The following is a 16,320-nucleotide window of genomic DNA, read 5'->3' as shown; positions in this document are numbered from 1 at the left end:
AGCACTAGGTGTATTTCATACTCTGGTAATTGATAGCACCCACGATAAAGGGCACTAAGGTGTAACTTGTTTTCATGTTACATTTTTATTACTGCCATCATCAAAAATTCTGTTTTATAGATATGAGCAAAAATTAAAACACCAGTATTAATAGTTTTTTTGTTTTTTATTTTTGTTTTTTTGTTGTTGTTTTTTTTGAGACAGAGTTTCACTCTTATTGCCCAGTCTGGAGTGCAGTGGTGCAATCTGGGCTCACTGCAACCTCCACCTCCCAGGTTCAAGTGATTCTCCTGCCTCAGCCTCCTAAGTAGCTGGGATTACAGGCATGAGCCCCCACACCTGGCTAATTTTTTTTATTTTTAGTAGAGGAGAGGTTCCACCATGTTGATCAGGCTGGTCTCGACCTCCTGACCTCAGGTGATCCACCTGCCTTCGCCTCCCAAATATGCTGGGATTATAGGCATGAGTCACTGACCCGGGTCTAATACTGTTTCAATTATTTTGACACAGTCTAGGCAAACCAAGATGCTAAGGAACAGTAGCTCCCAAATTCTCAAGTCCTTTCTTTTACCTTGCTTACAAATGGGTAGGTAGGAAGGCTGGCTGAGCCAGGCCAGGTGGGTGGTTGGGACCCTGCAGGAAGTAAGCTCAGGGCTCTCCCCTCACTTTCAGGGCAGAACCATATAGTCTCCTTTCCTTATGGAGAGAAGCTGGAAATTTCTACAATAGGTGTTCTATGGGCCAGTAAAAACTCTGGCCCTTCTCACCATTTGGGAACCATTGCTATGCCCCATTAAGTCTTTGAATTCCTGCATTTTGTGTAATCCAGAGGACCCTGAGACTCTAGTGGATGCAGGTTGAATCCACAGCCATCAAAAAGCACCTTCCCCTTGGTAAGTTAAACATAGTAGAAAAAGCACTGGCTCACGGGACAGAAAAGTTGGGTTCAAGTCCCTATTCACCACAGACAATTGACTCTTGAACAATGTGAAAGTTAGGGGTGTTGACCCTTTGTGTAGTTGAAAATCCAAGTATAACTTTTGACCCTCCACCAAAACTTAATTACTGATAGCCTACTATTAACCAGAGGCCTTACTGTTAACATAGTCGATTAACACATATTTCATATGTTATATGTATTATATACTATATTCTTGCAAATAAAGTAAGCTAGGGAAAAGAAAATGTTATTAACAAAATCATAAGAATGAGAAAATATATTTGCTACTCATTAAGTGGAAATCATAACGGTCTCATTCTCATCATCTTCACATTGAATAGGATGAAGAAAAGGAGGAAGAGGAGGGGTTGGTCTTGCTGTCTCAGGTGCAGCAGAGGTGGAAGAAAATCTGAGTATAAGTAGGCTCACACTGTTTAAACCTATATTGTTTAAGAGTTAACTGTACTTGATTTCATGATGTTTTCTAATGTTTTTCTCATGTTCAGATTGGGGTTGTGGGTGGGGGGGTGGGAGAAGACCAGACAGATAAAGTGCTGTCAAGAATTCTTGATAGAATTCTCATTATATTCTCTTCAGAGTACATACTATCAATAGAACATCACTACTGATATCAACCTTGATCAATTGGTTGAGATAGTGTTTGTTACATTTCTTCATTATGAAGTTACTCCTTTTCCCTCTTTCCATACTATTCTTTAGAAGGAAGCCACTTAAGGAATGGGAAGCTATGTTCCACCTTCTTGAGGGTACAGTACCCTCATACATTATTTGAAATTCATTTGCATGAAAGATTTGTCTATTCTCCTTCATCTGTTTATTTCTTTGATAATTTATTTATATCAATACATTGTCATTCGTTTTTATTTCAACAGTTTGAATGTGTGCATAGTAATGATCTTAATTTACATTTCCCTTAATGGCTAGTGATACTAAACATATGTTCAAATGCTTGTTTGCCATCTTCGTATCCTCTCTGGTGAACTCTCTGGATGCCTTTTGCCAACTTTCAACTTTATTCTTTTTAATGTTGAGTTTCAGAGTTCTTTATATATTCCAGATACTACTCCTTTGTCAGATGTGTGATTTGCAAATGTGTCTCCCAGTCTCTAGCTTGTCTTTTTATCCCCAACAAGGCCTTTTGCAGAGTAAAACTTTTCAATGTTGATGAAGTCCAATTTATTATTTTTTTAATGGATTGTGCTTTTGGTATCACATTCAAGAACTCTTCACCAAGACCGAGGTCCCAAAGACTCCTCTATGTTATTGTCTAAAAGTTTTATAGTTTTTTTTTTACATTTAAACGTATAATTCACTTTGAGTTAATTTTTGTATAAGGCATGAGATTCAGATGAAGATTTATTTTTGTCTCTGAATATCTAATGAGTCAAGAATATTTTTAAGGAAATGATATCAGTGGAAATGAACTCTAAATCAGATGGAAAGAAAATGAAGATGGGGCCAAGTGTGATGGCTCATGCCTGTAATCCTAGCACTTTGGGAGGCCAAGTAGGGGGGATACCTTGAGCCCACAAGTTCAAGACCAATCTGGGCATCGAAGTGAGACCCCCTCTCTACAAAAAAAAAAAAAAAAAATTAGCCTAGTGTGATGGTGCATACTGTGGTCCCAGCTACTCTAGCGGCTGAGGTGGGAGTGAGGTGGGAGAATCTAAGGTATAAGTTGTTGTGAGCTGTGATCATGCCACCGCATTCCAGCCTAGGCAACAAAGGGAGACCCTACCACCAAAAAATAAATAATAAATAAAGACGGAAGAAGGCTTACAGATAATTCTTAAGTGTTTTAGGCAAAATAAATGCAGCAACAAAGCCAGTCAGCCAATGACTAGGAAAGAGATAGTAGTTGGAGATTTCAGAAAGAAAGCAGGTACTGGTGGTGTAAATAAAAAGCTCAATAGTGGCCAATGGGGCGACTGGCCGAGATGACGTGAAGTGGGGTGAAGAATTTAAGGAACTGCGATATCGCCGCCTGTGAACGCTGAGGTCAGAGAATGATGCAGATATGGAGTGGACAGAAAGCACATTGGTCAGGGGCTCAACTATTTCTTAAAGGAGCAGGAGTGAGCGGAGATCAAGGAGACGACTGGTCCAAGATGGTGGGAAAGGAGCAAGAGGACACACTGTCAGGAGGGAGGGAGAGAAATGCTTCGCGGTCAACAGTGAGAAGCCAGGGGGATGCCTTTTCTGCTTCTCAGCCTTACGGTGCAAGGAGGATGAGGAAGAAAAAACAAAACAAAACAAAACAAAAACCTACCTTGTCCATGAAGAGGCAGTGGGAAGAAAATGTCCTCAGAAGGCCGGGCGCGGTGGCTCAAGCCTGTAATCCCAGCACTTTGGGAGGCCGAGGCGGGTGGATCACAAGGTCAAGAGATCGAGACCATCCTGGTCAACATGGTGAAGCCCCGTCTCTACTAAAAATACTAAAAATTAGCTGGGCATGGTGGCGTGTGCCTGTAATCCCAGCTACTCAGGAGGCTGAGGCAGGAGAATTGCCTGAACCCAGGAGGCGGAGGTTGCGGTGAGCCGAGATCACCCCATTGCACTCCAGCCTGGGCAACAAGAGCGAAACTCCGTCTCAAAAAAAAAAAAAGAAAAAGAAAATGTCCTCAGAAGACTTCCAATGTCCATGAAAGCAAACAGGTGAAGGGACTATTTGGAGAAAATGCTCAATGAGCTGATCACAGAACAAGAGGCAGGAGGGCAGTTCCAGGAACTCAGAAATACCAGGAATAGGAAGAAGGCTTTGAGCCAGACTAGAGAGCAGAGCTCAAGTGACAGAGCTGGCCTTGGGTATCATGAAATTCTGAGGAACACATAGTTGTTAGACTGGGACTGAAAGTCAAAAGTGGAAGTTCTAACAGTCCTCAGAGAAGAAGAGGGTGAGCTGATGTTCAGGCCTCTAACTGAGATAATTATGTGAAAGTGCTTTGTTTATTTTATTATTATTAATTAATTAATTTTGAGATGGAGTCTTGCTCTGTTGCCTAGGCTGGATTTCAGTGGCATGATCTCGACTCACGGCAGCCTCCACCTCCCGGGTTCCAGTGATTCTCCTGCCTCAGCCTCCCAAGCAGCTGAGATTATAGGCATGTGCCACCATGCCTGGCTAATTTTTTGTATTTTTAGTAGAGATGGGGTTTCAACATGTAGACCAGGCTGGTCTCGAACTCCTGAACTCAGGTGATCTGCTCTTGTGAACCTCCCAAAGTGCTATAGGATTATAGGCCTGAGCCACCGTGCACAGCCAAACACTTTGTTTATAAAGTTGTAACTTAAAAAGCTAGAGATCATAGCTATAGTTAGGTGGTGAAAGGCATTGCACAAAGCAAATTAATATGTTTGATACTTGTCTAGAAATTACATATTTATATCTACACACATGATAATATTAAAAAATATCTATCGTTGCTAGGAGCAGTGGCTTACTGCTACAGTCCCAGCTACTCTGGAGGCTGAGGTAGGAGAATTGCTTAAGCCCAGGATTTGGAGGTTACAGTGAGCTATGATCATGTCCCTGCACTCCAGTTGGGGTGACAGAATGAAACTCTGTCTCTAAAAAACAAAAATAAAAATAAAAATTCCATTGGCCTAGACATAATAATTTCATGTTTATATAGACAAACGTACAAATAACACACATACGTGTTAGCCAAAATGGTAAGTTCAAGCAGCTGAAAATGCAATCCGACGTTTTCCAGACTGTGTTTTAAGACCCTGCCTGTCTCAGTTCAATCTGTCTTCTCACTGGTTCCTGCTTCTCTCTTCTTTGTTCTACTTCTACTTCTCATCATGTTTTGACAGGTGAGGTTGGTCATGCAAAGGGATCCAACAAAAATACAGGAATGCCACCTTTGCCTCCTCATCCAGGACGGAGCCACCCTCCCCTTCCTCCTTGCAACAAAGCAGGCACAACACACATTCTCCTACCACCCCACTGCCATGCTCAAGCACGAACGGCATCGGTGCTGTTGTTTTGCTCACAGGGAGGGAATTTTTATGCGATCAGTAAGTCACCTGCCCTCTTTGCCCTGGATCAGCTCTCCGCCCAAACCCCTGTGAGCTTCAGTCTTAGATACTTCAAGCTTCAGCCAGCACAAACATGTCACAGCAAGAGGGACAGCGATTGTATTTGCACGCACAATTGGTTTAAGTACAGGCTTTATTTGATCCTTAAAAAAAAGAACAGCTTTGGTATTACATTACAACCAAAGGAATTTAGCCTTTAACCTGCAGTTTCCCTACTCTCAGGGATACAAAACCTTTTTCTGATAAGAGGTGAGGCCCAGCGAAATTTTCTTCTTTCCCCTCATTCCCGGAGGTGAGGTAATGAGCTAACAACTTAATTAGACCCTGTTTTATACCAGCTGAAATAATAGAAGGGAGTCTTTGAGGTGGGGGGGGGGAAACCCAGAAACTCCAGGCATCATAATACAGAGAAATACACAATTAGAAGTAATCAGTATGTGGAAAGATATGTTTATCCTGTAGTAGCTTCACCCTGAGGCCATGCCATTTTTATTTGCCCCCCACTGGGCATAATGGAAGGGACTTGAACCCTCTGCAATGGACTGAATGTGTGTCCCCCCCGCAAATTCATATGCTGAAGTTCTAATCCTCAAGGTGATGACATTAGGAGTGGGGCCTTTGGGAGGTGGTTAGAGTTAGCTGAAGTCATGAGGGTGCAAACTTCATGATGGGGTTTGTGCCCCATTTAACAGACCCCAGAGAGATATCTTGCCCCTTCTACCATGTGAGGTTACAGTGAGAAGACGACCATCTATGAGGAAGCAGGCCCTCACCAGACACTTAAATCTGCCAACACCTTGGTCTTGGACTTCCCAGCCTCCAGGACAGTCAGCAATAAATTTCTGCTGTTTACAATCCACCCAGTCTATGGCGTTTTGTGATAGCAGCCTGAAAGCCAGAAGGGACTAGGACATTCTTCCCCACCGCGCAGCTCTGCCGAGAGCTTGAGAGCTAGGACTCCAGAGGACACGTGAGAGGGAGAGGCTGCCTGGAGAACAAACGGAGACAGGCTGGTTCTTTTTGTTTGCTTTTTAAACAAAGGCCTATTGTTGTCCACCAAAGAGGAGGATTCTCATATACTAATTTCCAAAAACGAAAAAAAAAACAAGAAGAGCTTTGCACCATCCTCTGAACTCGGTGTCTCTCCAATCATCACACAGCAAGGTTTTTTTTCCTCTCAGGCAATGGTCTGTGTATTTGTTTTCTATGCTGTGTGACAAATTACCACACACTTAACAGCTTAAAACAACACATGCCTATTCTCTCACATGTTCTTTGAGTCAGATGCCTGAACACAGCTCAGCAGGGCTCTGTCCTTAGGGTCTCACCAGGTGACAATCAAGGTGTTGGCCAAGGTTGGGTTCTCATCATAGGCTTGACCAGGTAAAGATCTCTGTCCATACGCCCTCAGATTGTTGAATTTATTTCTTTGCCATTCTCTATTGCTGACTTTGAAGAAGTGAGTTGCCGTGAACTCACTTCTTCGAAGTCAGCAAGAGAGAGAGAAAGAAAGAGAAAGAGAGAGAGAGAGACTCTACCCAAGTTTATTAAGAAGATAGAGTTCTACATGAACTAACATAATCATGGGAATGACACCCCACTACCTTCACCATATTCCACTGGTTACAGGCAAGTCACGTGTCCTGTCTACACTCAAGAGGGTGGGAACCTCAGCAGGGAGAGATCCTGAAAACCACCATAAAGTCCGTCTGTATCTCTCCTGTCTAGAAATTTAAGGGTATAGCCAAGGAGTTCTAGAAGCAACATTTGTAGAAGAATCATAAGACGACGGTAGATGTTTTAAGTCTACATACATATTCACACACCCTAACCTGCAAATAAAATAAAGGTAGGAGTTTTTCTTGGTGGTCAATGGCATGAGATATTGTTGTCATACCACGGGGCTTTGAATCTCTGATCTATAATGTAGTGGTTACTTAACTTTACTAAACCTCAGTTCCCATCTTTAAAATGGGAATCATAGTACTTATCTTTGAAGTTGTTATGAGAATTAAGTTAGATAAAGTAGTACCCAAAACACTTAGCACAATACCTGGCATAAAAGTGCTCAAAAAATGATCGCTGTTGTATCTGGGTAAGATCCTGAGGTGCCTCAAACAAGGTAGAATTTTAGTTTTTAAATGTTATTCATTTAATTAACTAATTAATTTTTGGAGACACTCTGTCACTTAGGCTGGAGTACAGTAATGCGATATGACTCACTGCAGCCTCTTGCTCCCAGGCTCAAGCAATTTTCCCACATCAGCCTCTTGCGTAGCTGAAACTATAGGCATGTACCACCATGCCTTGCTTTTTTTTTTTTTTTTTTTTTTTTTGGTACAGCTGGGGTCTCACTATGTTGCCCAGGCTGGTCTCAAACTCCTGGGCTCAACCCATACTCTCACCTTGGCCTCTCAAAGTGCTGAGACTACAGGGGTGAGCTACTGCACTTGGCCCAAGGTATGATGTTCTGTAGACACAAATAACTCAATTTTCAAGGCTGGGTTCCCTTCTGAGCCCTAAGAGGTTTGACAGCATCTTGGCTCCATGCTTCCCTCAAAACCATGGGCTTCCGAGTCTCCTGAATCTCCCAGGATCTCATGCCTACCTTTTCCTACATCTTCATCAGTAAACTTCTGCAATGCTGAGTTCAAAGTCCCTGCAGACCTTTACACCTCATAACACAAATGCCCTGAAGAAGGCTGGCCTCTTTCCTACTCACCTATGCCTCCACCCATCCTATCCTTAGGCAGAAACCTACAGTTCCTAGCTGACTGTCTTAGCACAAGCTTCCTATATGCTAGACCTGCTTAGACCTTGGAACCTGGCTTCTGAGCTGGATTCACTCAATTATTCACTCACTAAACACCTAGGTGACAGGTGACACTTATCATGTGCCAAGCACAGAGCTAGTTTGGGAGAGAGAAGAGTGGTGAAGACAGAGCCCTCTCTTCAAGCAGGCCATTGGCCAAAGGAGAGGCAGATACACACCAACAGAGTAAAGCCAACCCACGACTTTGGACAGGAATATATCAGGCATCTTATACCAGTCACTCAGCCTGTGAAAATGCAGTGTTCAGTCGGGCCCCTTGCTTTCTCCCATGTCTCAGGTCCAACAAGATTCATGCTTCCCGTACAGTCTCACACCACCTGTGCGTTTCCAACTTCCGCTACAGTTTTGTGCCTCACGTGATAAGCAATTTTTCTGCTAGCTGTTTAGTCAATGCTTAGTACTTACTAAAACATTGCATACACCCTGCTTTCCTTTCTCTGCAGAATGTGTGTGATGGACTCATGGACTCATTCACTGCATCGATCTTGGACACTGCCCAGCTTCCCCTCTCTCCCATGTATCCCAAATTGCTGAGGATTTCCTGGCTAAGAACTATCACTTTCCAGAGCTCATTATTTTCTGTTGTTTGGCTCAGCAGCACAAGTTGATATCCTTTTTAAAATATTGTTTTCACAAAGAAATAAAGTGTCTTCTAGCCCAGAAGAGTTCTTGTATGCATGTCGGTGAGCACACAGCACAGAGCCATGCTGAGGTGTGTGTACCTTGTTGTGACTGTCTCTCCTCTGGGAGGAGCATCAGACTCTTGTACACCAGGCTTCCCACAGCCCAGAAGGAACACATCCAAGCCTTGCCAGTCATTTGCATCTTAGTAAGACTAAAACTAACAAAACTAATAAAGCTTAAAATATATTGAAGGATCACAGCATGCCAAGCATATAGGTATTGCGTTATTTAGCGCTCACAATCACTTTTTGAGCTAGGCACCAGCATCAGCTTTAAGAACTCAGGAAGCTGAGGGGGTCAAGATTTTAAGTCATTTGCTCAAGGTCACACAGCTAGGCAGTGTAGTGGGAGACTCAATCCCCCATGCGTCCAATGCAGTGCTGTCGCCCAGGTGTGAAGAGGGATGTGCGGGTCTGAGAACAAAGTTAGCCTACTTAGTACTTTGTCCAAGATCAGCCCTGGCTCTGAGCCCAAGAAACAAGGCAGGATCAGCAGCCACAAAGTCCAACATTCAGCCAGGCTCCCATACTGTGGGAGTCTCCATCACAGCCTGGCTCTGGATATGGGCAAATGAAAGCTAGCAGCAGAGTACCCAGGCTACCTCTGCGCAGGGAATGACTTCGGGGTATTAAGAACAAAAGAGAGGCAAAAGACGTGGAGTGGCCTGGCTGGGAGGGACTAGGAAACAGGGACACCTTGCAGGTACTGCTCAGGAATGAGGAGTAAGTATCTTTTATGGAACAAAGCTTGTAATGGCATTTCTAACAATGGCAGGACTGATGGTTATAAAAGGCACTAATCAGACACAGTAGACTCGTGTTTACACTGGGAAGGGCTGCTGATCCTTCATAGGCCTTTGAAGCCACCCATGCTCACACAGATTGTAATGCACTAACTATGAAGTCATGTCTTCAAATAAAAGGGAGGAGTTGAAATAGACCTGTCTAGCCAGTTATTTCTCTAAGGCACTTCAAAGAAGCACTTTCTTTGATCGTTTTGACTTTCCATCTACAAGAAGTATGAACACATTACTCACAGAAATTACTTAGAGACCTCAGGCTGACAGAGGTTTCAGTTTGACCCATTGCCAGTGAAATGGGAAGGGTAAGGTAGGGAAGGGCACACTAGTTCTCGAAACATCCACCAGGAAGTGACACACGTCCCCTGCTCCCTCACATTTCACTGGCCAAAGCAAGTCACCTGGCTCATCCAACTTCAAGGGGGACAGAGAAGCACCATCCTGCCACATGCTGAGAAGGAGGGTGGGCAGACACTCATGACAAACAGCACTGATGACTAACACAAAGGCCAAGTGACAAAGAGGCGTTTTTAGGAGGTCAAATGAAGGAGTACATTCTTGGAGAAAATAAAGCACTGATGAGCTTTCTTACATCTCCATAGTATCTCTAAAATGGAATTTTTCCATGAAGTCCTTTAATATGAGCATTACAATTGTTTAAGAAAACAAGGTGGGCCGGGCGCGGTGGCTCAAGCCTGTAATCCCAGCACTTTGGGAGGCTGAGGCGGGTAGATCACGAGGTTGAAAGATCGAGACCATCCTGGTCAACATGGTGAAACCCCGTCTCTACTAAAAATACAAAAAAACTAGCTGGGTGTGGTGGTGCATGCCTATAATCCCAGCTACTCAGGAGGCTGAGGCAGGAGAATTGCCTGAGCCCAGGAGGCGGAGGTTGCGGTGAGCCGAGATCGCGCCATTGCACTCCAGCCTGGGTAACAAGAGCGAAACTCCGTCTCAAAAAAAAAAAAAAAAAAGAAAGAAAGAAAACAAGGTGTTCTGATTTGACTAAATTATCAAGGAAAAATGTGGAAATTACAAAACTGAGACCAAAGCAATTTTCTTGTGTGTAACTAGAGGATGAAACGATCCATCTGTCATTCTGGATTGTTGGTGAGAAAATCCCTCGTAGGACTCTGCAAGGGAAAACTACCAAAACTCAGATGGCACCTTTAACCTTTTCTCCCCGGAACTTGCCTATTATCTTGCTTTTTCTCCCAGCAATTTCAGTGCGTTTTGCTGTGTATCACCACATCGGGAGCTCCAAATAACCTGTCAATGACTATGTTTCACTCATGCACTCACGTGTTACTTTATTCAACGAACATTTATTTTGAGAATCTACTACATGCAGCATACTTCTCAAGACACTAGGGATACAAAGATAAAACATGGTCCTATCTTTACGGCACTCATTAGCATATTGAGCTGGGGAGACAAAGCAAGTAAATCAGAAAATTATAGAATATTGCAAAAGTACAGGCTGGTCTGAAGATAGTGAGGTATCTCGATTGATTTTTCACAGTCAGTTGCCAATCAAATTCCATGTCCTACTCTTCCCTTCTCACTACCATACTTGACTAGACTTCAAGAAAAAGAAAAGTAGGCTGGGCTTGGTGGCTCACACCTGTAATCCCAGCGCTTTGGGAGACCGAGATGGGCGGATCACCTGAGGTCAGGAGTTCGAGACCAGCCAGGCCAATATGGTGAAACCTCATTTCTACTAAAACTACAAAAAAAAAAAAAATAGCTGGGCATGGTGGTGCACCTGTAATCCCAGCTACTCAGGAGGCTAAGGCAGAACTGCTTGAATCCAAGAGGTGGAGGCTGCAGTGAACCGAGATCACGCCAGATATTATGGGAGAGCTGAAATGGTATTTACAAGGACATCACCTTCCTTGGAAGGGAGTAGTGTTCCTGTAGGGGCCACTCAGTACACAGGGACATGACTTGGGGTCGTGCAGGTGTTCATTGCACAATTTCAAGGCACACTCATCCCCTTACAGGCTTCTTAGATTTATGTGGATGTCACTTAGGTATCTTGAACCACAAGTACTCCTATCTGTGCCACCATTTGAACTATGAATAGGACAGCCATCAGCTAACTAACACTTAGTTCTCTGAAATATGTTCATCATATGCTTACTCTTATTTTTATTAATATGATATAATGATAATCTCTAACTTGCTGAACAATGTTTTTCAATAATCATTGATTATACAGCTAGTCTGACTAAGACTATTCTAACCACATTGGAAGTCCTAGATAAATATATACCACTGTCCTTGACCTCAGAAAGCTTTAAAACTAGATAGGGAAGAGAGACAAAAGCACATCGATTAATTAGAGAAAAATTAAATGCTAATCTGTGTCACATTAAGTTTAAATACAATCTGAATTATGAAGACCCAGAAATCAGCCTTAGATGGAATTTCATCTGGAGCCTAAAGGACATGGAATATTTGGGTAGGCCAGGGGAAAAAAAAATTAGAATGTATAATTCTATTAATCTTTGTCCATTACTTCCTGAGCAAAACACCTCAAGGCTCATACCTTGCTGATGCAGAACAGCAGCTGCCCCTGTTGTCACAGTGAAGAAGGTGGCACAGCTGACAGAGGGTAGGAAACTCTGCTCATCACTCCCTGACCTGCTCTGGCTCCTTTCAGCACATCAGGTCACCCTGGGCCATTGTCCCAGGTTCCTCCTGTATAGAGCAATCCTTCCTTCTGCTGCTACCTTGCAGCTGTTAAGAACATAGGCTGGTTCACTAATTCTCCAGATGTGGTCCCCAACCAGCAGCATGAGCATTACTGGGGAACTTGTTAGAAATGCAAATCCTTGACCCCTGCCCCAGACCTAGTGATGCAGATACTCGCGGGCTAAGGTCCAGCAATGTGTGGTTTCCCAATCCCTCCAGGAGATTCTGGTGCATACATGTTTGAGAACCACCGGGCTCCACAGACACCCTGGCTTCAACTCCTGGCTCTGTTGGTGCTCATTGACTCCATGCCTCAGACAGACGGTTAATCTTGCTAAATCTCGAAAGGGTATAACAGTAGTACCCACCCCTATGGGGCTATTGCGAAGAAAAAAATGAGTTAATGCATAATGCAAAGCCCTTAGCCTAATTAATCTTTGGTAATTGGTAAGCACTCAATAAATTAGTACCCGACAAGATTTCCCTTTACTTTTTTTGTTATTGTTGTTGAGACAGGGTCTCACTTTGTCACCCAGCCTGGAATGCAGTGGCTCAGTCTTGGCTCACTGGGCGTCGACCTCCTGGGCTCAAGTGATTCTCCCACCTCAACCTCCTGAGTAGCTGGGACTACAGGCACGCGCCACCAAGCCTGGTTAACTTTTTGTATTTTTTTGTAGAGATGGGGTTTCACCACATTGTCCAGGTTGACTTTGAACTCCTGGGCGCAAGCAATCCAACTGCCTCAGTCTCCCAAAGTGCTGGGATTACAGGTGTGAGCCACTGGGCCTGACTCATTTTCTTATCATAACATAGTTGGGAAATCTTATCTAAGGATCCATTTCTCAACATATCTAAAGACGTATTTCTTTGCTCCTTCTCATCTGCTTCACCACTATCATCTCCAATCGCACCATTCCCACCACTCTTTGGTCTACTAGTCTTTTATTTAATAGCATAAGATTTACCATTTTCATGATTTTTAAGTGTACAGTTCGATGACATTAAGTACATTCACACTGTCATGTTGTCATCACCACTATTGGTCCCCAGAACCTTTTTTATCTTTCCAAACTAAAATTCTGCACCCATGAACAGAAATTCCCATTGCTCCTTCCCCTTCTCATCCTTGGAAACCAGCAATCAATCAATCTTTCTTTCTTTGTTTCTTTCTTTCTTTTTCTTTCGTCTCTGTGAATTTGACTACTTTAGATACTTCACAAAAGTAAAATCATACGGTATTTATCCTTTGCGATTGGCTTATTTCATTTAGCGTAGTGTCCTCAAGGTTCATCCACGTTGTAGCACAGGTCAGAATTTTCATCCTTTTTCAGGCTAATATTCCATTGCGTGCATAGGCTACATTTGTTTCTCCATTCTTCTGTCCATGGATACTTGGGGTGCTTCTGTGTTTTGGCTATTGTGAATAGTGCTCCTACAAATATAGGAGTACAAACGTCTCTTGGACTCTTTGCTTGTAATTCTGTCTTTTTTTTTTTTTTTTTTTTTCACTGCAACCTCCACCTCCTGAGTTCAAGCGATTTTCCTGCCTCAGCCTCCCGAGTAGCTGGAACTCCAAGTGCCCACCACCACACCTGGCTAATTTTTGTATTTCTAGCAAAGACGGGCTTCCCTGTTTTAACCAAGCTGGTCTCAAACTCCTGACCTCAGGCGCCTCAGCTTCCCAAAGTGCTGGAATTACAAGCGTGGGCCACCGTGCCCAGCCTCTGCTTGTAATTCTTTGGGGTTTATACCCAGAAATCAATTGCTGGTGGTTTACCAATCTGGACAGCCGCCATCTTTATGAGAAGCCTCACTTTCCTGTCCCCTCTGTCAAGGTGGCTTACCCTCTGCTACCAGAGAGCAGTACATCCTCTTTCTGCATCCAGGAAAATGTTACAAGAATGTCTCGTATTCTTCAAAAACTTGAAACTGGGTGAGTAAAGGGCTAGTTTTGTTATGTTTGTTTGTTTGTTTTTCTTTTTTCTTTTTTTCTTCTTTTTTCAAACCCTTGTGTCGAGGGCTGACTTTCAATAGATCGCAGCGAGGAAGCTGCTCTGCTACGTACGAAACCCTGACCCAGAAGCAGGTCATCTAGGAATGGTTTAGCGCCAGGTTCCCCGCCAGCCGCCTTTCTGGCCACGCCCCGTTTCCCAGGACGAGGGGCACTCCGCACCGAACCCTGGTCCCGGCGGGGCGGAGCAGAGGGCCAGTTTTTATCTAAAACATACTTAGGCCCCTCTAACCTTAGACTCCATTTCATCAGGGTGAATGGTATTTTTTGTCTGTCTACAAATACAAAGTCCTCAAAGAGAAAACTTCATTTTCTGCCTGACAAGGACCTGAGAGTAAAGGATTATAGGGCAGACTGTCTGCTATGATAATTTAGCTTTCTTCCAGTTGTTTCCAACCAAACACACAGTATTATTAACTTTGACTGTGGTCATCACTTTGGCTTCAGGCTTAATCTATTTTGACTAGGAATATTGTCCTCGGAAACACTACAATTTCCTGAAGAGACTGCAAATCAGCAGTCTTGACTAACCTCACACAGGGCCGTTATCTTTCCTCTGCTTGAAAGATGTACAAAGACAGTATGTCATTGTGAGCCGGGAGGTTTTCTTTATTTAGTGTCTGCCTACTGGCTCAGCTATAAGGTAAGGCAATTAGGTACCCAACATTTATAACAGACATGTTTAACTTCCTTGATATGTCCTGCAGAAGTTAGGCAAACACAAATATAATAGACTTTAACTAGCAGTTAGGAAGTTTAGACTTTAAACTTTTGAGACTGTATAATGGACAATGTGTTCATTTACTACTTAAAACCATCTTGCTTAAGGTAGAATCATGCCTACCTGTGAGGTCCACAAGAAAAGGGTACTAAACATCTTTTAATGCAAAACTTTGATGTTGGGCACGGTCAAGAATAAGCAGAACAAATGAGATCCCTCTAGGAGGCAGTGTTGTGTGGCGGAGATGTCTTCATTCAGGTTGGCTAAGTGGCTGTTAGCCTCCACCTCATACCGGTTATACGACCTTGAGCAAATGACTTAAGTTCTTCACATCTCAGTTTCTTCACCTGAAAAGTATAGATACTATTAGCACAGGCAGGCCATTTCCTGTCATTCAAGGGTAACTGGTACCTAGAAATTGCCACATTCATTGATTGAGACAGGGTCTTGCTCTGTTACCCAGGCTGGAGTACAGTGGTACAATCATAGCTTGCATCAACTCAAACTCTTGAGTTTAAGGGATCCTCCCACCTCAACCTCCTGAGTATCTGGGACTTCAGGTGAGCACCATCATCCTTTACTAATCGTTTTTTACTTTTTTTTTTTGAGATAAAGTCTCCTTATGTTACCCAGGCTGGTCTCTAACTCTTGGCCTCAAGTCATTCTCCTGCCTTGGCCTCCCAAAGTGCTGGGATTCCAGGAACGAGCCACTGCACCTGGCCTATAGGGCCGCTTAAAATAAATGCAACAAAATATCATTTGGAAAAAAAAAAGAGGATGTTATTGGGACATTTTCTTGAAAAAGGAACTAAAAATTAGACAAATTATAAAATTGTCTTACATTTAACCAAATTTAGTTTAAAATTTCAACTGTATAGTTATTCTAAAAAAAACTCAACAAATAAATTATTTTGGAGGTTTTTGTTAAATCTTTCAAGCAAAATTATGTAATAGAACTGTATATTCTTCATTTCATATTTGAACCCCAAAGGAAAACCAATTAGATATGCATTTTGCAAAACTCTCTGAGGTTTATTCAAGTGTTCCAAAGACTTCTCCTATTGCTTTGGTATTGGAGTCTCCCTTTTGAAGTACTTATCACTGTTCCCATCATTGTTTTCTTCAACTGTTAGCAGGTTGTGTCATGTCAAACCCTCATTTGCCAATGGCTTGCAAGTATTTCTAGTAGCTCTCCTGTATCACTTTCATCAACTTCAGAAATTCTACATGTTTAGCAAATTGTGCTTTTTCCCTTTGCAGTCCTTCTGCTTTATATTTTCATTGTACAGTTTCATGTTGTAATTATTTGGCAATTAATGAGACTATGGCCAACAAGGGTGACTGGCCCACTGGTCGGGATATATGATGGGATCAAACAGGAATAGACATCTGGATGGAGACTAATTTTAATAAAGGGCCAGCTCAGGACAATTTTTGCTTACCCAACACCTATTAACTACAGAGACGTGGAAAGTGAATACTCAGATAGCATAAACCCTCCATTTGTCATTAAATTGTTAAATGCCATGGCTCAGCAGAATACCACGTAAATGGCATGTGCCTTAGCTATTCA

At 42.9% G+C, this 16,320-nt stretch overlaps 1 long non-coding RNA gene across 4 annotated transcripts in view; it reads right to left on the bottom strand.

Annotated features, from left to right (window-relative positions):
• Positions 1–16,320, bottom strand: part of LOC141585089 (uncharacterized) — a 230,717-nt gene that overhangs the window by 73,504 nt on the left and 140,893 nt on the right. For 2 of the 4 annotated variants that reach the window (XR_012518379.1, XR_012518378.1), the window contains exon 4: positions 14,871–15,094. This is a non-coding gene — a long non-coding RNA (uncharacterized LOC141585089). Of the gene's footprint in view, positions 1–10,247; positions 15,095–16,320 lie in introns of those variants that run through there. The other 2 variants (XR_012518380.1, XR_012518377.1) reach the window with 1 other exon arrangement.

This window comes from Saimiri boliviensis, chromosome 7, assembly GCF_048565385.1.
Source record: "Saimiri boliviensis isolate mSaiBol1 chromosome 7, mSaiBol1.pri, whole genome shotgun sequence".
NCBI lineage: Eukaryota > Metazoa > Chordata > Mammalia > Primates > Cebidae > Saimiri > Saimiri boliviensis.
This window is presented reverse-complemented; position numbering and strand designations above follow the sequence as displayed.